At 35.7% G+C, this 16,344-nt stretch overlaps 1 long non-coding RNA gene across 3 annotated transcripts in view; it reads right to left on the reverse strand.

Moving 5' to 3' along the window:
* The window catches only part of LOC131275445 (uncharacterized), a 32,670-nt gene extending 16,825 nt beyond the window's left edge, over positions 1-15,845 (reverse strand). For 2 of the 3 annotated variants that reach the window (XR_011647151.1, XR_011647152.1), the window contains exon 1: positions 15,703-15,845. This is a non-coding gene — a long non-coding RNA (uncharacterized lncRNA). Of the gene's footprint in view, positions 1-12,482; positions 12,580-15,702 lie in introns of all 3 variants that reach the window. The other variant, XR_011647153.1, reaches the window with a different exon arrangement.
* Between the last annotated feature and the right edge of the window lie 499 nt (positions 15,846-16,344).

Genomic DNA, 16,344 nt, shown 5'->3' on the forward strand with positions numbered 1-16,344 from the left:
AAAGACCTTGACCAATAGGGATAAAACGTATGGACAAAGGAGTTTAGATGGCTAAGAAATTTCCAAGTGTCAGGAGGATACTAATGAAGGATGATGTTAATGTGGAAAATGTGGGATGGATAGGTAATGTGGCATATGGGACTCCCTTATATTTTTTTATGTAATATTTATGTAATCTAAGTACCTTTTAAAAACATAAAAAATATATATTTTTAAAAACACTCAGAAAAATTGGTATAGAAGGAAATTTCCTCAACATAATGGACATTTATGAAAAACACATATCAATGGGACAGCCTTAAAGCTTTTCCCTTAAGATAAGTAATGACACAAGGATACTTGTTTTTATCATTGCTATTCAATATTACACTGAAAGTTTCACCCAGAAGCATTAAACAAGAAGAAATAAAAATAATCCTGTACCTACCATGAAAAAAATAAAATGAAGGGTAGCAAATGTAGCTCAATAATTGTACATTTGCTTCCCATGTATCAGGTCCTGAGTTCAACACTCAGTATCTCCTAAAATAAATAAATAAGCAAATAAATAAATAAAGTGAAGATGAAGAAATATTAATACTTGTGATTGACATTACTTTTGTGATAAAAATGAAGCTGGCTAGTGTTATGGAGCATGGAGGAGGGGAATGTTAGGGCAGAGAACACACAGTAGTCTCTAGAACATTTTATTCTAACGCTAAGATAAAACGGGAAGCCTGTTGTATAATTTTCATTTTTGTAGGTCAAAAGTTAAAATTTAAGTATCTACCATAGAGTACTATGCAATTTTATGGTTTTCTTACTAAGAATTAGAATTTATATTTGAATGGAATTGAAGGATTTTACTTTTATTATTTTACTATATTATTATTTTATATATATTATATTATATTATCATATTATTATTATTTTATTATTTTATTGAATGGATTTGGCAAAGTACAACAAGAGTGACTGCCACTTGGTATATTTTCTTTTGGGGACAATTAAAATGTTCTAAAAAATATTATGGTGCTAAGTGCGCAATTCTGTAAATATACAAAAACAATTGTACACTTAAATTTTTAATTTTTGGACATGCTAATTATATACAAATAAAGCAGTTAAGATTTTTTTTTAAATTTCCTAATTTAGTGGATTTTAAATTCTGAATATGGTTACAAATATCACTAGAAAAACACTGTAGTATATACAAACCTATACTGATATGAATATGAAAATAATTTTCCTTTTATTAAAAACATGCAGTTGTTCTTATGATTATTTGCACATTTAATGTAGACATTTTCCATATTGCACCATGCACTCTAAGGGCACAGATCTCAAAAGCATCAGCATATTGAAATCTCTTGGAAACTTAACAAATTCTAATGCTGCGTTTCTAGCATTAGAGATCATGATTTAATTGTGCCCATGTGTGACCTGGGTGTTGAGAGTTTGAAAACTCCAAGTATGATTCTTATTAATATCAAATTTGAGAATGTATTCTCTAAGGAAAGAAATCTCTGACCCCACACAAGACCTTAGTACTTATAGTGAGTGGTAGGTGGATCTGCAGCATTAGCATGTCTGGGAGGATAGTAGAAAAGCAAAATGAAAAACCCCATCCAAAACCAATGGAATTAAAAGTCACTACTAATGGGAAGTAGATGTGGCACAACTGACAGAGCATCTGCCTACCATATGGAGGGTCCAGGGTTTGGTACCCAGGGCCTCCTGACCCATGTGGTGAGCTGGCCCATGCACAGTGCTGGTGTGTGCAAAGAGTGCCGTGCAACACAGGGGCACCCTTATGCAGGGGAGCTCCACATGCAAGGAGCGTGCCCCACAAGGACAGCTACCCTGCATGAACAAAGCACAGCCCTCCCAAGAGTGGCACCACACACAAGGATTGCTGACACAGCAAGATGACACAAGAAAAGAGACAGTTTCCAGTGCCACCTGAAAATACAAGTGGACACAGAAGAACACACAGCAAATGGATACAGGGCAGACAATGAGGTGGGAGGGGAGAGAAATAAATAAAATAAATCTTTAAAAAAGACACTACTGGTAATGTTGGACTATCTTCTGCCATTTTGTTATTTAGCCTTTGTGAGTATTATATATTTTTGTGACCCCTGACCCTTCCATTAATGCCAACTTCCATATTTATTTGATTTTCTGTATTGTATCGTTTGGTCATCTCTATCTGGATATATTTTTCATATATTTTCCTTGTGGTTATATATAATGATAATATTTCTTCTGATATTTTATAACTATTACAGTTTTTAATTATTTTTCAGGCCCTGAAGCTCTTTATGTGCCCACGGTCTTCCCACTCATGCCTTCTCTATGAGAACTGTGTAGTTTGAGTCCTAAGATATTTTATCAATTTAGAAAATTGTGCATGCAAGTTGAACAGAATTGTATAGAAAGAGTTGAGTACTGATTACAGTATACCAATCATAGACAATAGTCCCATTCTTAGAAAGGGAAGGGGCACTGTTCAAAATCTTCCAAGTTCTCTAAATAGAATCCTACATCTCCATGTCATTGATTCTTGGAAGGAATAATTCTACCAACATCAAAACCTCACAGGATGAATTGAGAAAATGACAGATTTTATGGCTGTATTTCCATCTTCAATATTAGAAAATATGATATTATTAAAATAACTAAAAATAGATGCCATAATTTAAACTAAGTAATCCAGCAAATATCATCATAAATTTGACATGAAACACAAAAATTATTTTGGTAAAATTGAAAAGGGAATCCTTTGAAATCTAATAGGCCCCTAAAGGGCTTAGGACAAAAATATACTTTTTAAACTTGTCTACAAATATATGACTTCCTGATAAAAATGTACTGTCATTGCTATTGATAAAATTCTATATTAAATGATTTTTATACTGAAAGCAAGGAGTGTAAGTATTTATAAACTTATACAGTTAGGAATACATATTCTTTTATTACCCTACCATTACCAATCTCAGTTCAGGTTTCTGTGAAAGGGTTTGGGTCAATGAACATTGATAGTTTTTATTCAATCATCCTTGAAACTGACTCAGTTTATGCATATGGGTAGCCCCCATGTACATCCACATTAATGCCCAGCATTCCCTGGTTGGTTACTTCTTCATAACTCTTAAATTACTTCCCTCACAAATGGTTTCCATCAATATTGGGCTTTAATAATAACAAGTGCCCAAATCAGTGTCTATCATTCTGTCATCAACATTTCTGAGCCTCTTCATATATTAAACTTTGATGGTGAAAGATAAAACAGACAAGCTAGACTCCTGACCACTTGGAGTTCATTGTGTAGTGGAGGATGTAGTCAAGAAGTGTATTTTACAGTGGTACAGACTTTGGTAGAACACAGAGGTTCTGTTAAGCTTTAGACAGGCACTAGTATTGGACTTGAATATTCAAGGAAATTTTCAAAATTGTTATATTTAGGTCAGACTTGGAAAGACTTGGATGTTGGTGTAAAGTCTACCAGCAATAAAGGACTTCATAGACAAGTCACTAATGAACTTTTAGAGGAAAGAAACTCCTATGTTGCCTCACAAACCCTAAAGCAATGGAAATGAACACTATAAACCACTTTGACCCTGTAAGATATATACAGTCATGTCAAACAATAGTAGCAGAATATACATTCTTTTGTATATTCTTTTGTATATGGTAGACCATATACAAAAAGAATATACTTTTTCTTTTGTATATGGTAGACCATATACCTGGGCACAAAAATGTCTAAAAATTTTTTAAAAATAAATATATTCTTGAACAATAATGGAATAAAAATAAAATTCAATTCCAGAAAGAAACCTGGAAAACTCACAAATACACAAAAATCAACATTTTTGAGCAACCAATAATTCAAAAACAATCATGAGGAAATTAAAAAATACTTTGAGATAAACTAAAACCATGACAATATACTAAAACTTACGGGATGAAATTAAAGGCATGTTCAGAGGATTATTTATATGTATAAAGTTACCTTTAATAAGAAAAACTTTAATTCAGTAACCAAAAACTTAACCTTATATCTTGAGGAACTATGGAAAGAAAAGCAAACTAAGCCCAATGTTATGAAAAGGAAGGAAATAATAAGGATTAAAATGGACATGCATAAAATAGAGAAGAGAGGAAATATAGAAAAATCAACAAAACCAAAAGTTGGTTCTCTGACAATAAAATAGCCAAAACTTTAGCTACAGGAACAAGGAAAAGAAAAATATGAATAACTAAAGTTAGAAATTAAATTGTATATAACTACTGACTATAGAAATTAAAAGATTTTAAGATGATACTATGAACTGAACACCAAAAAATTATACGTCATGTTTTATTTTTGAACCTGATTCAGAACCCAGCTGACTTAATCACATCTTCCAATTTTGGGATTCTGGTGAAGTTTCCAAATAGTAAATGTGAGCAGGCCTAATTTAATTACACTTTTATAAGTCCTGACTATATTCAGAATTTTTTATACCAAAAAACTCTCTTCCATTTTATTGTATCAACTTTTGCCTCACCATTCTCATTGCCAATTTTTGACTACTTTTGTATTCATTTTTCTTTCAAATCTATTTCATTACTTTTATTTACATTGTTCAAGGTTCTAGGTCTTTACTTTTCAATACTGTAAGCAATAACCATATATGACTATTAAATTTAATTAAATAACACTAAAAATTCAGTGCTAGTGCTAAAATTCAGCACTAGCCAAATGTCATGCCCAGTAACTGTATGTGGCTATCAACTGCTGTAATGGAGTGTGCAGATATAGAACACTATCTTCATTGCAGAAATAACAATAGGCACAGATATTTCTTCTATTTTTTCCAGTTATAAATGATTTATTTTTTTCTTCTCTATTAATTCCCTTCCATATGTATACTCCAGTAATGGTTACTTTTATTTCTTTTAACTTTTTACAGTAGGTATTTACATCATTTAGGTATTTTAATTTATGTAAGTATTTGACCTAATACAAGACCAATAATTATCTCAGGAATATTGGTCTAGGTTTGTGACTCTGGTAATATGTTGCTTGCCAAGGTTATTTAGAAGAATTTTTACCCTTAATTTTCAGTTCATAGATTATATTTTCCATGTTTTTATTTTCCATTATTTTCTGGATTTATTTTCTTTTGAATAGGGAATACTGTTCATCCCTTTCAAAGTTTTGATGTTTGCAACCATCCTATTACATGAAACATTAATATCATGGGTCCATGAATTCTTTAAAGGTAGTTTTTTTTTTTCTTTTGGTGTGTAGTTCCTTAATGTATACTTTGTTGAATAATTGTGGAAATTATTCTACTTTTGAGAAAGTGGCAAGGACTTTTATTATCAAAGCAAGAAGAGATACAGGCCTAAATGTTAAATAGAGTACATTGGACTGAGATGTAGCCTCCCATGCTAAGCCCTATGTCAGGAAACCTAAGCTTACCTAAGTTCCTATCACTGTAAGTTCTTCTGTCCCAGATACTGAATCTTGGGAACAACCAATCATAAAGCAACAGCTCCCTTCTTCTGTAGTTTAGTTCCTCATAGTCAAGGTTAAGCCAAGGTAGAAAAACTATCCTGTGCCAATCAATAAGATTATTTTCTTTCAGACTAACTTATTCTGCCTATAGAATGCTTATTGCTCTCACTCTTCCGAACCCCTTCCATTTTATGGCTTGTATGTTATCAGATTCATGAAGAGCTTTAAAAGCTGTGAGAGACAAAAAGTTTCCTTGGGATTTGTGGTGGTTTTACTTTTGGCAATTTTGGATATGGGGACAGGATCCAACAGTGATTACTAATAACACTGGAGGCAAGAAGACAGACAAAAGGCCTGTTGAATCCTTTGTGTTTTCTTTACTCTCCACCATTTCCAAGGTTCAATGATGAGTCCCTTTCAGATCTGAGCTCCACTATTTTTGCATTTGAGCTCTTTGATTTGCTAGCTCTCAATCTAAAGGTTAGTGGGTCAATCTTATTGATCAGAGTCCAATTTTGAGCTTGGAGTGAGTTCCTAGCCCTTTGGTACACCAGTTTCATATGCGCAACAATTGGTTTCTTTGTCCACACAAGATAAGAAGTAAAATGATACAGGGGGATTCTCATATTTATCTAAAAACTTTGATTCCCTACACTCTGGCATATTACATATTCAAAGTTTATGGGGCTGGAAGCTGTGCCAATCTAACAAATAGGCAAAATCTCATGAAAGACAACCTGGAATTTCAGGGCCTGTTCTAGGGGTCATCCAATTAGACAAAATTACTCATCACTCCAGAAGAAGAGCTCTAAAATTAAACAGCTGAATGGCATGTCCACTTTAATTAGTACTCAGAGTTTACTTAGATATCACAAGACTTGGCAATAGTTTCATTAAAGGATTCTTTGTAAAAGGCAAATGAGAAAGTGTAAGCTCAAGGGATTTCTATATTTCTTCATTTCTATGATTTTGCATTTGACAAATGGATAAATTATTTTTAGTTGAAGTTATAAGCTATTTGTGTCCATCTGTATGTTTGATGTATGATAACTTTCCTACCTCTGAATGGTATTACCAAATTAACTTCTGAAATTCCTTCAAAGGATCTCTGTTCAAGTTGGCAGATAGATAAAATAAGCACTTAAACATATAAATTAATTCTCCAGTTGTTCCAGAAATTAAGGAAAATAAACTAATAATATTTTCAGTGAAAACAGAGTATTCATAGAAATGAATCCAAATATTTGAAGAAAATTAAAGTTTTCACAATTCAGGTAAAACCTAGGCAAAGGAGACTGATTTAATATTGTTAGTTAAATAAAAATAACTATGTCTTTGGAATTATCAATACAAGTATAATTAAGCATAATTTTATTCTATTTGGGTTTGTTCTTCCTAAATTTATAGTTTTCTAATCAAATAATAAAGCATTATATCTACTAGATCCTTAAGATGATCAAAAGTGTAAATTGTGTTCAGAAGGATGTTGTGTTAAAGACAGTCTGCAAGAGCTTTTCATAACTTAAATATGTAAGGTATGCAGGATGCATTTTGTTAAAGGAGAGAAAAAGAGTCGTGCCTTAAGGTATAATGACACATTGTTACAAAATGGGAAACAATAATATGTAGGACAATCCTGAATATAGAAAGTTGTATAGAAAGTTTACAGAAAAGAGATTTTATTTGTCATGGTCAAGTGGGGACCTCATATTTTTTAATGTAACATTTAAAAGAAAATAAAGAAGAAAAACAAAAAACAAACAAAAATAATTGATAGGTTTATAAAATTTTTAAGAGTTTTCTTATCAGACAGTGTCTCCATGCAAAAGTATTCAGTTTTCTTTCTGTTAAAATGACAAAGTATTCTTGGATAATTCATCTGCTCTTAATAAGAATTTTAAAAAGGCTGTTCTAAAATATCTGAGTAACTTGCTTAGAAAGCAAGATTTTGTATTTTATAAAAAAAAAAAAAAAATCCTGTGCATTATATTGATCTTTTCCTTTATTGTTTAAGAAAACAAGTCTTCTTACTTTTGAAATATTTTTTTTTTACCATCATGCTATATCTTCTCTTCACTTTCAAAATCTTTTGTTGTCACTTCAAGTAGGGAACTAAATATTTCACATGATCCTGTTTAATAAAATGTTAAAATCTGACAACTTTTGACATGTTCCTTACAAAAATTGAACCATAAGTGATACCTTCTTGAACTCAAACTCGGGATTTTCCAGAGGCCCAATGGAAAATGACAAAAGGATTTTTTCTTTTACATTGTAAAAAGAGAAGTGTTAAAACTAGTTTTATTTGATATGTTAGTTGCATAGGAAGTGTTATCAAATTAAAAAGGATTTTGTAATTTTCTGTTGGTTAAATGTATAAGATAAATTGTTAATATAAACATTTAAAAATTATATGAAGTTCTTCGAGTCTTGTCAATAACCTTGATGTCCAGGAGCTGTCCAAGTACTGATATATCTGATATTGGACAACAGTATTACTAGTCATAAGTTCAGTTGTTCTTAAAATAATATTTCTTGAACTCTCAACTGATTGTTCACTTTTGTACAACAGCAATAAATTAACTATGGACATTTTAGGACTTTTCATCATCTACAAATAATTTTACTCAGATGCATCCATGAAAACACAATCAGCTACAGGTCAGTGTGTTATGAACAAAAAAGATTGTCTCAGAGACCTACAGAAAGGGCTATGTCAACTTCTCTGGGGCACAAAATTCTAATGACATTTTAAAAATAACTATGAGAGCATACCACTGTACTGAGTCAAGACATCCAGAATTTTAGTGAAGAAGTTGATAGGTTCATGAGATTGATAACAGATCACATGAAAGAAGGATTAATTGCCTAAGGCTAAATGAACTGATAAAGAATGATTACAGTTTTGTTTGGATTATTGCTAATATTTTATGTTCTATTTTCTAGATACAAGGGATTAAGATATATACAATTCATGAAACAAGCATATTTTATTTTCTTTATGCTGACCCCACCAGATTTTGAAAACTCTCATGGAATATTCTTCTATTTATGGCCTTATGTAATACATAATAATAATTATATTATGGTAATACAAATATTTGCATCATTATATCAGGGTCTGTCCTCCTTGTTAACAGGAAATAATTGGAGTTAATGGTTATATAACCAAGTCTTAGGAATGTTAACTCAAGGACACAGAGGAAATTGCAAATCTATTGCTTTTTAGGGTCTGCACCTTGATGCAGTTGCCTGTGCTAATCCAAATTGCTTTAAAGCTATAGCAGAAGCTGCTGAATTAGTTAAAGCCTCAGCAAACTAAACTAAGTATAACTAATATTTTTCCTTCATAAAACTCTTATGAGATCCTTTGACTTTACCTCTTGACCTTCACCTAAAATGCTACAATGCTCTTAACCCTGCTACTCTGCTACATTTATCTGATGAAGGTGTTCCCTCAACTGTAAACTGGTAACTTCAAAATTAACAACTCCATTAATGTTCTTATGATCAATCCAGACTTCATGTTGTTGTTAATGCTTCTTATGCTAGAAATTTTCATGATACATTCCAAGCTGGCTATGTGGTTACCACTTACTGACTGAATAATGTATACTTCCATAATTTTCTTCTGCCAAAGAGGAGGAAGTCTATGTTCTTATTCAAACCTGCCTTCCATGTGAAGGAAATTCTAATATCTGTAGTGATAACAGATATGCTTTTTGCTACAATTCATGACTTCAGCATGCAATGGAAACAAAGAGGGTTCCTAACTTTTCTGGAATGCCAGTTGAAAATTGTGGACAATTATCTCCATTCTGCCATTTTATTCCCAACTATGGTTATCATTAAGATAGCTACACATATAAAAAGAACTGAGCCTGAATATTTCTTAAAATGTTCTTATATGCTTTCACGTGAAAACAGCCACTACTAAAAGATCTGTTAGTATAAACTTAAATTAAAGCTGTCTGTGAATTAATTGGACAACATGGCCTTCCCTGGGCCAAAATTTTACTTTTTGGCTCATGTGTAATCGTACCATTTCCTTTGGTAAATACAAACTCTTCCCATATGAGATAGTTACTAGAAGACCTGTCTTTGTGAATAAAATTGAGAACTGATAACTTGTTGTCACATTGTGATATAACACAATTTGTAAATCCTAAAGACCTTATGCCACAGATTATCTTCAATGGGTAAAGGACACCTTTCCTGTCCCACATGACAGACACCCCATTAATCATAATCTGACACCAGGATAATGGAAATGACACAGACAAAAGGCAGCGCAGATCTTCATTAAAATGAACCCTGCTGGGAAACGGACTTAGCCCAGTGGTTAGGGCATCCGTCTACCACATGGGAGATCCACGGTTCAAACCCCGGGCCTCCTTGACCTGTGTGCAGCTGGCCCATGTGCAGTGCTGATGCGCGCAAGGAGTGCCCTTACACACAGGGGTGTCCTCCATGTAGAGGAGCCCCACACACAAGGAGTGCGCCCCATAAGGAGAGCCGCCCAGCGCAAAAGAAAGTGCAGCCTGCCTAAGAATGGTGCCACCCACACAGAGAGCTGACACAACAAGATGACGCAACAAAAAGAGACACAGATTCCCGGGCCACTGACAACAACAGAAGTGGACAAAGAAACAAGATGCAGCAAATAGACACAGAGAACAGACAACCGGGGTTGGGGTGGGGGGAGAAATAAATAAATCTTTAAAAAATAAATAAATAAAATAAAATGAACCCTGCTAATTACTCCTAATTTCTGACAATGCATCTTAATAACAGGGTGTTGAGCCATGGGTCCACATCACTCAACTAAAAAGATTTCATCAGACTCCTGGACTTGTTCTAAGTCTGGAAACTTTAAAATCAAACTAGCCTGGAAGTGAAGTAGACAATGTAATGTGGTAGACTACTTACTCCCAAGTGCTCACAAAAATGAGATCTCAAAAAGACTTTAAATAACACTTATAATGCATGTTTTCCTATGCTTTATCCTTGCACTGGCCTGGAAAGACAATACCATTTTATGCTTCTCCAAGGACATTTCAAAGGGAAGTAACATCACAGGCTGTTGGATTTGTCACCACAAACCCTGATCGATGCACATCTCAGGGGTTCTCATTGTCCTACCCATACCAAATTTCTTTCTTGTCCAAAATAAACTTTTAGGGCATTAGCCTAACCATCACATGTCTCTTTGGATCAAACTGCATACTTTTTTTATATTAAATAGGAATACTAGACCCAAGGTCCCCTTTACTCTGCTTTAAGCTTTCTTGGACCTATAACCTTGTAGCTAAGAATTAAGAATTATAACAAAGGTTTATGGTTACTGAATTGTTATATAAATGCATTTTTCCTTTTTTTGGTATAATATAGAATAACCAAAAAAATAATACCTGAAATTAATGAATTTGGCTAGCTCAGCCTCACCCTTATTTATGGTTATTTGAAACTTGGCTTTTCTTTGTGTATACTTACTGTTGTGATGGTTATTATAGTCTGACCTTACATTTGTTTACAGTTATTTCAAAGCTAGGCTTACCCTTGTATAAGCTTACTATTTGGATGGCTATTATAGTCTGACCTTTGGATTGTTTATGGTTATTTGAAAACTGCACTCACCCTTGTGCACCTTTATATGGTGATGGTAACCACTCCACCCACCCGTTTGAACCCATAAAAACTAAACTCCTCAAAATCTGGAAGGCAGATTTTTGGGCCCTTGTGCCGATGACCTCTTTGTTAGAATAGCAAAGAAATTCTTCTCTCTTAGAACACCAGTGTCTCAGGAATTGGTCTTTAAAGAGCCAAAGAATAATTTCTGTGGCATTCCACCATCTTCCATTTAGTCCTTCTGCGAAATCTACCACCAAGCATGGGGGCCTCACACCAACAAAATTGTAAGCATTGTTAGATTTTCATCCAAGAATTGCTGTAGCATGGCTAACTGACAGGTGAGTGCTAACTATCCATGGCAACCAGCTACACTAAGGTTGTAATAGCATTTTTACTTTCTGTACAACAAACAAATCTTTTTAAATAAAACCTTAACATTTTGGGTCTTTTCCTTGATTTTGTTTGCTTTTTTAATGAATTTTTATATTAGGACATTTTATGTGAGAACTGCCCAAAAAGTATTATTAAGACATAAGCATCCATGTTATCCCATATGTTAGTATTGTATGGGGAAGGGGGAAAAGGGTTTGATGTTGGGTATATGGGAGTTCCCTATATTCTCTATGTGACTTTACTGTGACATAAAACTTTTTTGAAGACACTAAAAAAGAGATTGTAGACACTGAGGAAGTGATGGAAGAGACTGTCTTGCCACTGTACATATAGGGCAACACATATTACAGTGATGAAATGCAAAAACACCAAAAATTTTTTTATATTTTTCATTTTTAATACCCCAATTTATTTTCTACCTTATTTTAGTTTTTCTAAATTATTATGTATTCTATTTCTAATCTTTAAACATATCATTACTAATGCATTTTCTTATTAATTTAATTTGGCAATATATTAGACTTCATCTTTGAAGAGGTTTTGGAATAGAGGGGTTCATCTATAGCAGGGAAGGAGCACTGACGTGGGGTGTCATTGAAGGGGTGGGAGAAAGTTCTCCAGGGCATGAATATAGATTATACAGATATGTTCAGATGCTCACTGGGTATTGACATAGATGGTAGAATATCACATGACAACCGAGGGAGTGCTGATTTCCCATTCTGGGAAACTCCATTGCACTCCCCGATGGAGTAGCAACAGTCTCCCAAGTACAAGGGCAAAGACTAGAGAAGAGGATGGTCCAATGATGGGCCCTTGATACTGATGACTATGCTTATAAACCCATGTGCTTGAATTTTCAACTTGGCCTAGAGTTGTAGGGTGCCTAAGAGTTACTTCCAGAGAACCTCAATGTTGCTCAAATGTGGCCACTCTCCAAGTCAAAGTCCGCATGCAATTGCATTACCTTCCCCGTAGCATGGGCCATAACTCCTGGGGGTGAGCCTCCCTCTTGCCAAGGGATTATTACTAAGTACCAGCTGGTGATGCAACTAGATAAAGTCCTGAAATAAAAGGGGGACACAGTAAAGACAAATGAGTTTATATGACTGAGAGACTTCAAAATGAGTTGGAAGGTCACTTATGCACAGCTCAGTAGAATCTCAGAGATAGCCAAAGAAGATACAACCCCAGGTACTGGTGCTCCTGAGAACTATGAAGACACATAGGCCCTACGGTCATGACAGATGGCTCTGGAGTTCGGTGCCTTGCCAGTGGGCCCTACTTTGGAATTTGTGCTCTTGTGTGTGATGGAGTTGGACTCAGATGTGACCTCTCTATGCATGCCTATTCTGTCACTCTTACTGAACCTGTGGTTGGTGCTGAGAATAGTATATGCTCAGGAGGCTTGAATCTCTGGTCTGCCCATGTGTCAGTTAGGTCCTGAGCCTCAGGAGAGTTGCAACACCTATTCTCTTGTTCAGTTGGCTTACCCAGGTCTGCTGATAGGGTGGTGAGGATGGCCAACCACCATACCAGGGAACCAACATAGTCTACAGCTGCAAGCAGAATTCCATCCATCAGCCATGTAGGATCTAAGACCCCTCTCAATTTAGAGGTGGAATGGACATCACCATCCCAGTGCCCTCAGGATGGAGGAATAAAATATGGATTAAAGTGGACTTACTGGTACTCTACTATAGAATTATTGTGACTCTAGCAATGGAAGCCATTATATCATTGATGTGGAGATGGTGGCCATGGGAGTTGCTGAAGGCAGGAAGAGGAAAAAAGAGGTGTGATATTGGAGCATTTTCAGGACTTGGCATTGTCCTGGATTGTGTTGCAGGGACAGTAGATTATATATCCAGCCATAACCCACTGAATGGACTTGGAGAGAGTGTAAACTACAACATAGACTACAATCCATGCTGTGTAGCAACACCTCAAAATGTACTCATTAAATGTGATGAATATACCACACTAATGAAAGAAGTTGTCAATGTGGGAGGAGTGGGGGTTGTAGGGAGTGGGGAATATGAGAACCTCATATTTTTTATTGTAACATTTTGTGTGATTTATGTATCTTTAAAATAAAAAGATAATAACAATAATTTTTAAAAAGAAATAACTATTACTCTTTGGTTAAAAAAATAATAAGGTGAATTGGGAAGAAAGAGCCTGCTTTTGCATAGTATCAATCACATTATAGACACAACTGGTCTAGATGATTAAAAACATCATAGAAGAGCATGAAAACTGTACTAAAATAGTCCATATGCTTCCATGAACTACAAGTTACTGTAACAATGCATGTCCACTTTCATGTTTAAGATACTGGATCTGCAAAACATTCACAAGTCAAGTAAATTTTGGTCAGCTCCTCATTTATACTCTGAGTACCACAGAACCTTGGATGCAAAGGACAAGTGACAGCATTCCTAGCAATGGATCTATAAACAAGATCACTTTGGCTGTACTGACATTGTTCTGCCAGGCAACATTTTTATTGTGGAAATTTTATAGGCTATTTGCCTGGGCAGTAAATTGCCTTAACAGATGGTAAATACCTGGCAATGTGCACTAGGTCTCCTCACAGCACCTTAGGAATTTATAATAAATCTGAAACTTCTCACTGGACTACTGCCCTCAATCTACATTCTCAAGCAAAACAGGATAAACCCAGGGAGTTAATGATCCTCGTTTTGCCTCTTTTGGCAGATTGTTGCTACCTTGCCTTATTGTTAACCCAACTGAAAACAGGACTAGATATTTATCAATTACAATAGGGGAAATTACTAAATCTACTACTAGAGCTATAGCAGCAAAACAAGTCATTAGATTTACTTGCTTAACTTGTTTTAGACAATAACACTACCAAATGTGATTACTTAGGTGAACAAGGAAGCATTTTTGCCATTGCCAACACCACCTGCTCTACTTGAGTAAACACTTCTGTGGAAGCTGTTCCACAGATAACTTAATACATAAAAAATTAAAACATGCCACATGGTTTAACAGGTAAGGCCTTCCTCAGGGCCCTGATTTGATTACTTTGCTTTCAGTTGGTTCAAATCACAGGCCCTGGGCTTAGGAGCATACTATGAGGTGGGCATTTGGGCATTTTTTCAATCATAGCACTCATTTTAGACTCCCTGGTGCACTGTTTTCCTTCAAAAGTTTTGAATGCATATCACCAGCCACTTGTGAAACAGCAAATGTTTCTTTATGTCTGGAGTTACATAAACATGATAATCAAGGAAAAATTGACATCATCATGACTATGTGCCTAACATGAAAATAATCTGTAAGTACTACTCCAAGACCTTAGACAGTAACTGAAAATGGGCTCAACACCTTAAATTTTGATCAATAGTTGAGAGTCAGATCAAACTGGGGGAAACTATTAAAGAAATTAATTTGTGCCTGGGCTGGTTTTCCTCATACTAAGCCCTCTACCAGAAAACTGAAGCTTAACTAAGGTCCTATCTCCTGTAAGTTTTCATTTTCCCAGAACCTGAAACATGAGCACAACTTGCCTTAACTTGCCAGCTTCTTTCCTCTCTGCCTTCAGCAGGAAACTTGACTCAGTTCTGTTTATTTTTGTGCAGAATTCTGTCCCCAGTTCCTGTGATTTTTAAAAATTCTCTTCCTCACTCAGTACCCCATTTTCCTTGCACATTTTATTTCTGAGACCCTCCCATCACACAACAATTCAGTTTAACCCTCCCCACTATTTTCTCCATCAGGCGTTTCTGTCTTAAGTTTCTTCCCTCCTAGATTATCCTGCCTCTGGGAGTCAGATGGAGTTACTTCAGTAAGGTGGGCCTCCAGAGAAGTCGATTCTGCATTTAGCATCCCAGTAACACTGATTAGATGGCAAGAGTGCACCACTTAACCACCGCCATTCTGCCGTGTTTTCACTCCCCGCCCTCCACCCAGAGGCCCTTTGTTTTCAAAAGTCCTTAGAGGCTTGTTTTCCACCTTGGGTCTCTGTGGATTGACTTGGGTCTATGTGCCTGGATATGCATGGGGTTCTAACTCACAGCTGTGAGTTCTTCTAAAATCTTTTTCTTCAGTGAGAGGGACTCATGCTGCTGGCGCCTCTGGAGAACTCCCAGGCATTACAAGCGGCCCATTGAGAGGGAAGGGAAGAGGACTGGCAAGGCTGGATAGAATTTTCCCACCTGACATTTTCTCTTTCTTCAATTCAGTGTTTGTGGAGTCCTTCTCTAGCTTCTGCCATCCTGCAGAGCTCCGGAATCTGCCCTTGTAGTCACAGAATGGTATCTCCGAAGTTTTTTTCAGGGGATACTTCCGTCGCTGTGTTGATGATGTGTTGATGACGTCACCCTTTGTTAGGTTCGGGGGAAGCTGAGGGAGGGAGCTGTTTCAGAAATCACACTGGGAGCTGAAATCATTAGCAAAGCCTTTAATGAGAGAGAGAGAGGGCTTAGCCGTAGGCTGAGTCAGAATAGACTGCAGCTGTAAGGGTAAGGCCACATTGGGAAAATAGGAATAGGCCTACATTGGGAGGTGGGAATTGCAAGTGTCTTCAAATAGATAACTGACTTAAAATGGTCTGTAAAGAGAGTGCCAATAAATAACAGGACAGCCTGTAAGGAGAGTGCCAATAAATAATATGGGACTGCTTACAAGAAGAAGCCTTTCAAAAGGAAAGAACGTAGACACGTTATCTTCAGCTAACCGCAGTGTTCCGCTTCTGTGCCTGTTGCTTGCTCGCTTATTAGTAAACGCCCCCCTCCTAAAGCTATAAAACCACCCCTTCCCTGAGACTCGGGGCTGCTCCCTCCTCTGCAGAGGAATGA

This window comes from Dasypus novemcinctus, chromosome 23 (assembly GCF_030445035.2).
Source record: "Dasypus novemcinctus isolate mDasNov1 chromosome 23, mDasNov1.1.hap2, whole genome shotgun sequence".
Taxonomy (NCBI): Eukaryota; Metazoa; Chordata; class Mammalia; order Cingulata; family Dasypodidae; genus Dasypus; species Dasypus novemcinctus.